Source organism: Oncorhynchus tshawytscha, linkage group LG28 (assembly GCF_018296145.1).
Source record: "Oncorhynchus tshawytscha isolate Ot180627B linkage group LG28, Otsh_v2.0, whole genome shotgun sequence".
In the NCBI taxonomy this organism is placed as follows: Eukaryota; Metazoa; Chordata; class Actinopteri; order Salmoniformes; family Salmonidae; genus Oncorhynchus; species Oncorhynchus tshawytscha.
In genome coordinates, this window is record NC_056456.1 from 41,302,884 (window position 1) to 41,312,385 (window position 9,502).

The window sequence follows — 9,502 nt, forward strand, 5'->3', positions numbered from 1 at the left end:
TGTTAATTATCTACCGTTTTTACGGTTGTCAGAGGGCCAAAACACACTTAGTCTGTCAAAAGAACCGTAGACGTTTTCCACTCAGTCAGTCGCAAGAGAACTAGAATACTTGCAAGTTTTCACATCTCAACACTTTCTCACGCACTGGTGGCGGGAGAATTAACTCACAGGCTGGTTCGAATATCCAACCTTAATGACCCAGCACCCACAGCCCAACCTTAATGACCCAACCTTAATGATCCAGCACCAACAACCCAACCTTAATGACCCAACCTTAATGACCCAGCACCAACAACCCAACCTTAATGATCCAGCACCAACAACCCAACCTTAATGACCCAACCTTAATGACCCAGCACCAACAACCCAACCTCAATGACCGAGCACCAACAGCCAAACCTTAACAACCCAGCACCAACAACCCAACCTTAATGATCCAGCACCAACAACCCAACAATGATCCAGCACCAACAACCCAACAATGACCCAGCACCAACAGCCCAACCTTAATGACCCAGCACCAACAACCCAACCTTAATGACCCAGCACCAACAACCCAACCTTAATGACCCAGCACCATCAACCCAACCTTAATGACCCAGCACCAACAAACCAACCTTAATGATCCAGCACCAACAACCCAACCTTAATGATCCAGCACCAACAGCCCAACCTTAATGACCCAGCACCAACAGCCCAACCTTAATGATCCAGCACCAACAGCCCAACCTTAATGACCCAGCACCAACAGCCCAACCTTAATGATCCAGCACCAGCATCCCAACCTTAATGACCCAGCACCAACAACCCAACCTTAATGACCCAACCTTAATGACCCAGCACCAACAACCCAACTTTAATGACCCAGCAACAACAACCCAACCTTAATGACCCAGCACCAACAGCCCAACCTTAATGACCCAGCACCATCAACCCAACCTTAATGACCCAGCACCATCAACCCAACCTTAATGACCCAGCACCAACAGCCCAACCTTAATGACCCAGCACCATCAACCCAACCTTAATGACCCAGCACCATCAACCCAACCTTAATGACCCAGCACCATCAACCCAACCTTAATGACCCAGCACCAACAACCCAACCTTAATGATACAGCACCAACAGCCCAACCTTAATGACCCAGCACCAACAACCCAACCTTAATGATCCAGCACCAACAGCCCAACCTTAATGACCCAGCACCATCAACCCATCCTTAATGACCCAGCACCAACAACCCAACCTTAATGATCCAGCACCAACAGCCCAACCTTAATGACCCAGCACCAACAGCCCAACCTTAATGATCCAGCACCAACAACCCAACCTTAATGATCCAGCACCAACAGCCCAACCTTAATGACCCAGCACCAACAGCCCAACCTTAATGACCCAGCACCATCAACCCAACCTTAATGATCCAGCACCAACAGCCCAACCTTAATGACCCAACCTTAATGACCCAACATTTTTTTGAGCGTAACTAACATCTCAAATCCATTCATGCACAAAGCCTTGACCTGTCTGGTGTATATGTCTGGTGTATATGTCTGGTGTCTATGTCTAGTGTATATGTCTGGTGTATATGTCTGGTGTATATGTCTGGTGTATATGTCTGGTGTATATGTCTAGTGTATATGTCTAGTGTATATGTCTGGTGTATATGTCTGGTGTATATGTCTAGTGTATATGTCTAGTGTATATGTCTAGTGTATATGTCTGGTGTATATGTCTAGTGTATATGTCTGGTGTATATGTCTGGTGTATATGTCTGGTGTATATGTCTAGTGTATATGTCTAGTGTATATGTCTGGTGTATATGTCTGGTGTATATGTCTGGTGTATATGTCTAGTGTATATGTCTAGTGTATATGTCTAGTGTATATGTCTGGTGTATATGTCTAGTGTATATGTCTGGTTTATATGTCTGGTGTATATGTCTAGTGTATATGTCTGGTGTATATGTCTAGTGTATATGTCTGGTTTATATGTCTGGTGTATATGTCTAGTGTATATGTCTGGTGTATATGTCTAGTGTATATGTCTGGTGTATATGTCTAGAGTATATGTCTAGTGTATATGTCTGGTTTATATGTCTAGTGTATATGTCTATGTCTAGTGTATATGTCTAGTGTATATGTCTAGTGTATATGTCTGGTTTATATGTCTAGTGTATATGTCTATGTCTAGTGTATATGTCTGGTGTATATGTCTAGTGTATATGTCTGGTGTATATGTCTGGTGTATATGTCTAGTGTATATGTCTAGTGTATATGTCTAGTGTATATGTCTAGTGTATATGTCTGGTTTATATGTCTAGTGTATATGTCTATGTCTAGTGTATATGTCTGGTGTATATGTCTGGTGTATATGTCTGGTGTATATGTCTGGTGTATATGTCTAGTGTATATGTCTAGTGTATATGTCTATGTCTAGTGTATATGTCTAGTGTATATGTCTAGTGTATATGTCTGGTGTATATGTCTAGTGTATATGTCTAGTGTATATGTCTATGTCTAGTGTATATGTCTAGTGTATATGTCTAGTGTATATGTCTAGTGTATATGTCTGGTTTATATGTCTAGTGTATATGTCTATGTCTAGTGTATATGTCTAGTGTATATGTCTAGTGTATATGTCTGGTGTATATGTCTAGTGTATATGTCTATGTCTGGTGTATATGTCTGGTGTATATGTCTAGTGTATATGTCTGGTGTATATGTCTGGTGTATATGTCTAGTGTATATGTCTGGTGTATATGTCTAGTGTATATGTCTAGTGTATATGTCTGGTGTATATGTCTAGTGTATATGTCTAGTGTATATGTCTATGTCTAGTGTATATGTCTAGTGTATATGTCTGGTGTATATGTCTGGTGTATATGTCTAGTGTATATGTCTAGTGTATATGTCTAGTGTATATGTCTGGTGTATATGTCTAGTGTATATGTCTATGTCTGGTGTATATGTCTGGTGTATATGTCTAGTGTATATGTCTAGTGTATATGTCTATGTCTAGTGTATATGTCTATGTCTAGTGTATATGTCTAGTGTATATGTCTGGTGTATATGTCTAGTGTATATGTCTAGTGTATATGTCTAGTGTATATGTCTGGTGTATATGTCTAGTGTATATGTCTGGTTTATATGTCTGGTGTATATTTCTATGTCTAGTGTATATGTCTAGTGTATATGTCTGGTGTATATGTCTAGTGTATATGTCTGGTGTATATGTCTAGTGTATATGTCTAGTGTATATGTCTAGTGTATATGTCTGGTGTATATGTCTGGTGTATATGTCTGGTGTATATGTCTAGTGTATATGTCTGGTGTATATGTCTAGTGTATATGTCTGGTGTATATGTCTGGTGTATATATCTAGTGTATATGTCTAGTGTATATGTCTAGTGTATATGTCTATGTCTGGTGTATATGTCTGGTGTATATGTCTGGTGTATATGTCTAGTGTATATGTCTAGTGTATATGTCTGGTGTATATGTCTGGTGTATATGTCTGGTGTATATGTCTATGTCTAGTGTATATGTCTAGTGTATATGTCTAGTGTATATGTCTATGTCTGGAGTATATGTATATGTCTGGTGTATATGTCTAGTGTATATGTCTAGTGTATATGTCTGGTGTATATGTCTAGTGTATATGTCTAGTGTATATGTCTAGTGTATATGTCTGGTGTATATGTCTAGTGTATATGTCTGGTGTATATGTATATGTCTAGTGTATATGTCTATGTCTAGTGTATATGTCTATGTCTGGTGTATATGTCTATGTCTAGTGTATATGTCTAGTGTATATGTCTGGTGTATATGTCTAGTGTATATGTCTAGTGTATATGTCTAGTGTATATGTCTGGTGTATATGTCTAGTGTATATGTCTAGTGTATATGTCTGGTGTATATGTCTGGTGTATATGTCTGGTGTATATGTCTGGTGTATATGTCTAGTGTATATGTCTGGTGTATATGTCTGGTGTATATGTCTAGTGGCCGTCTTTCGTTCCAGTACTCTGCTGCCTGTGACTGGAACGAATTGCAAAAATCGCTGAAGTTGGAGACTTTTATCTCCCTCACCAACTTCAAACATCTGCTATCTGAGCAGCTAACCGATCGCTGCAGCTGTACATAGTCTATTGGTAAATAGCCCACCCATTTTCACCTACCTCATCCCCATACTGTTTTTATTTATTTACTTTTCTGCTCTTTTGCACACCAATATCTCTACCTGTACATGACCATCTGATCATTTATCACTCCAGTGTAAATCTGCAAAATTGTAATTATTCGCCTACCTCCTCATGCCTTTTGCACACATTGTATATAGACTCCCCCTTTGTTTTCTACTGTGTTATTGACTTGTTAATTGTTTATTCCATGTGTAACTCTGTGTTGTCTGCTCACACTGCTATGCTTTATCTTGGCCAGGTCGCAGTTGCAAATGAGAACTTGTTCTCAACTAGCCTACCTGGTTAAATAAAGGTGATCTGGCCTACCTGGTTAAATAAAGGTGAAATAAAATAAATAAAATATGTCTGGTGTATATGTCTATGTCTGGTGTATATGTCTAGTGTATATGTCTATGTCTAGTGTATATGTCTAGTGTATATGTCTAGTGTATATGTCTATGTCTAGTGTATATGTCTATGTCTGGTGTATATGTCTAGTGTATATGTCTAGTGTATATGTCTAGTGTATATGTCTATGTCTAGTGTATATGTCTAGTGTATATGTCTAGTGTATATGTCTAGTGTATATGTCTAGTGTATATGTCTATGTCTGGTGTATATGTCTGGTGTATATGTCTAGTGTATATGTCTATGTCTAGTGTATATGTCTAGTGTATATGTCTATGTCTAGTGTATATGTCTGGTGTATATGTCTAGTGTATATGTCTAGTGTATATGTCTATGTCTAGTGTATATGTCTAGTGTATATGTCTATGTCTAGTGTATATGTCTAGTGTATATGTCTAGTGTATATGTCTATGTCTAGTGTATATGTCTGGTGTATATGTCTATGTCTGGTGTATATGTCTAGTGTATATGTCTATGTCTGGTGTATATGTCTATGTCTAGTGTATATGTCTAGTGTATATGTCTATGTCTAGTGTATATGTCTGGTGTATATGTCTAGTGTATATGTCTAGTGTATATGTCTGGTGTCTATGTCTAGTGTATATGTCTATGTCTGGTGTATATGTCTAGTGTATATGTCTAGTGTATATGTCTATGTCTAGTGTATATGTCTAGTGTATATGTCTATGTCTAGTGTATATGTCTATGTCTGGTGTATATGTCTATGTCTGGTGTATATGTCTGGTGTATATGTCTAGTGTATATGTCTAGTGTATATGTCTATGTCTAGTGTATATGTCTATGTCTGGTGTATATGTCTGGTGTATATGTCTAGTGTATATGTCTAGTGTATATGTCTATGTCTAGTGTATATGTCTAGTGTATATGTCTATGTCTAGTGTATATGTCTATGTCTGGTGTATATGTCTGGTGTATATGTCTAGTGTATATGTCTAGTGTATATGTCTATGTCTAGTGTATATGTCTAGTGTATATGTCTATGTCTAGTGTATATGTCTATGTCTAGTGTATATGTCTAGTGTATATGTCTATGTCTAGTGTATATGTCTGGTGTATATGTCTATGTCTGGTGTATATGTCTAGTGTATATGTCTAGTGTATATGTCTATGTCTGGTGTATATGTCTATGTCTAGTGTATATGTCTAGTGTATATGTCTATGTCTAGTGTATATGTCTGGTGTATATGTCTGGTGTATATGTCTAGTGTATATGTCTAGTGTATATGTCTGGTGTCTATGTCTAGTGTATATGTCTGGTGTATATGTCTAGTGTATATGTCTATGTCTAGTGTATATGTCTGGTGTATATGTCTAGTGTATATGTCTATGTCTAGTGTATATGTCTGGTGTATATGTCTAGTGTATATGTCTGGTGTATATGTCTAGTGTATATGTCTAGTGTATATGTCTAGTGTATATGTCTAGTGTATATGTCTAGTGTATATGTCTAGTGTATATGTCTAGTGTATATGTCTATGTCTAGTGTATATGTCTGGTGTATATGTCTATGTCTGGTGTATATGTCTAGTGTATATGTCTATGTCTGGTGTATATGTCTAGTGTATATGTCTAGTGTATATGTCTAGTGTATATGTCTAGTGTATATGTCTAGTGTATATGTCTGGTGTATATGTCTAGTGTATATGTCTATGTCTAGTGTATATGTCTATGTCTAGTGTATATGTCTAGTGTATATGTCTAGTGTATATGTCTAGTGTATATGTCTAGTGTATATGTCTATGTCTGGTGTCTATGTCTAGTGTATATGTCTAGTGTATATGTCTATGTCTAGTGTATATGTCTGGTGTATATGTCTGGTGTATATGTCTAGTGTATATGTCTAGTGTATATGTCTATGTCTGGTGTATATGTCTATGTCTAGTGTATATGTCTAGTGTATATGTCTATGTCTAGTGTATATGTCTAGTGTATATGTCTATGTCTAGTGTATATGTCTGGTGTATATGTCTGGTGTATATGTCTAGTGTATATGTCTAGTGTATATGTCTGGTGTATATGTCTAGTGTATATGTCTATGTCTAGTGTATATGTCTAGTGTATATGTCTAGTGTATATGTCTATGTCTAGTGTATAGGTCTGGTGTATATGTCTAGTGTATATGTCTATGTCTAGTGTATATGTCTGGTGTATATGTCTAGTGTATATGTCTAGTGTATATGTCTAGTGTATATGTCTATGTCTAGTGTATATGTCTAGTGTATATGTCTATGTCTAGTGTATATGTCTGGTGTATATGTCTAGTGTATATGTCTAGTGTATATGTCTATGTCTAGTGTATATGTCTAGTGTATATGTCTATGTCTAGTGTATATGTCTAGTGTATATGTCTATGTCTAGTGTATATGTCTGGTGTATATGTCTATGTCTGGTGTATATGTCTAGTGTATATGTCTATGTCTGGTGTATATGTCTATGTCTAGTGTATATGTCTAGTGTATATGTCTATGTCTAGTGTATATGTCTGGTGTATATGTCTGGTGTATATGTATAGTGTATATGTCTATGTCTGGTGTATATGTCTAGTGTATATGTCTAGTGTATATGTCTATGTCTAGTGTATATGTCTAGTGTATATGTCTATGTCTAGTGTATATGTCTATGTCTGGTGTATATGTCTATGTCTGGTGTATATGTCTGGTGTATATGTCTAGTGTATATGTCTAGTGTATATGTCTATGTCTAGTGTATATGTCTATGTCTGGTGTATATGTCTGGTGTATATGTCTAGTGTATATGTCTAGTGTATATGTCTATGTCTAGTGTATATGTCTAGTGTATATGTCTATGTCTAGTGTATATGTCTATGTCTGGTGTATATGTCTGGTGTATATGTCTAGTGTATATGTCTAGTGTATATGTCTATGTCTAGTGTATATGTCTAGTGTATATGTCTATGTCTAGTGTATATGTCTATGTCTAGTGTATATGTCTAGTGTATATGTCTATGTCTAGTGTATATGTCTGGTGTATATGTCTATGTCTGGTGTATATGTCTAGTGTATATGTCTAGTGTATATGTCTATGTCTGGTGTATATGTCTATGTCTAGTGTATATGTCTAGTGTATATGTCTATGTCTAGTGTATATGTCTGGTGTATATGTCTGGTGTATATGTCTAGTGTATATGTCTAGTGTATATGTCTGGTGTCTATGTCTAGTGTATATGTCTGGTGTATATGTCTAGTGTATATGTCTATGTCTAGTGTATATGTCTGGTGTATATGTCTAGTGTATATGTCTATGTCTAGTGTATATGTCTGGTGTATATGTCTAGTGTATATGTCTGGTGTATATGTCTAGTGTATATGTCTAGTGTATATGTCTAGTGTATATGTCTAGTGTATATGTCTAGTGTATATGTCTAGTGTATATGTCTAGTGTATATGTCTATGTCTAGTGTATATGTCTGGTGTATATGTCTATGTCTGGTGTATATGTCTAGTGTATATGTCTATGTCTGGTGTATATGTCTAGTGTATATGTCTAGTGTATATGTCTAGTGTATATGTCTAGTGTATATGTCTAGTGTATATGTCTGGTGTATATGTCTAGTGTATATGTCTATGTCTAGTGTATATGTCTATGTCTAGTGTATATGTCTAGTGTATATGTCTAGTGTATATGTCTAGTGTATATGTCTAGTGTATATGTCTATGTCTGGTGTCTATGTCTAGTGTATATGTCTAGTGTATATGTCTATGTCTAGTGTATATGTCTGGTGTATATGTCTGGTGTATATGTCTAGTGTATATGTCTAGTGTATATGTCTATGTCTGGTGTATATGTCTATGTCTAGTGTATATGTCTAGTGTATATGTCTATGTCTAGTGTATATGTCTATGTCTAGTGTATATGTCTGGTGTATATGTCTGGTGTATATGTCTAGTGTATATGTCTAGTGTATATGTCTGGTGTATATGTCTAGTGTATATGTCTATGTCTAGTGTATATGTCTAGTGTATATGTCTATGTCTAGTGTATATGTCTGGTGTATATGTCTAGTGTATATGTCTATGTCTAGTGTATATGTCTGGTGTATATGTCTAGTGTATATGTCTAGTGTATATGTCTAGTGTATATGTCTATCTCTAGTGTATATGTCTAGTGTATATGTCTATGTCTGGTGTATATGTCTATGTCTAGTGTATATGTCTAGTGTATATGTCTATGTCTAGTGTATATGTCTGGTGTATATGTCTAGTGTATATGTCTATGTCTAGTGTATATGTCTAGTGTATATGTCTAGTGTATATGTCTATGTCTAGTGTATATGTCTAGTGTATATGTCTAGTGTATATGTCTATGTCTGGTGTCTATGTCTAGTGTATATGTCTAGTGTATATGTCTAGTGTATATGTCTAGTGTATATGTCTATGTCTAGTGTATATGTCTAGTGTATATGTCTGGTGTATATGTCTAGTGTATATGTCTGGTGTATATGTCTAGTGTATATGTCTAGTGTATATGTCTAGTGTATATGTCTATGTCTGGTGTATATGTCTAGTGTATATGTCTAGTGTATATGTCTATGTCTAGTGTATATGTCTAGTGTATATGTCTAGTGTATATGTCTAGTGTATATGTCTATGTCTGGTGTCTATGTCTAGTGTATATGTCTAGTGTATATGTCTATGTCTAGTGTATATGTCTAGTGTATATGTCTGGTGTATATGTCTAGTGTATATGTCTGGTGTATATGTCTAGTGTATATGTCTAGTGTATATGTCTAGTGTATATGTCTATGTCTGGTGTATATGTCTATGTCTAGTGTATATGTCTAGTGTATATGTCTATGTCTAGTGTATATGTCTATGTCTGGTGTATATGTCTAGTGTATATGTCTATGTCAGTGTATATGTCTAGTGTAT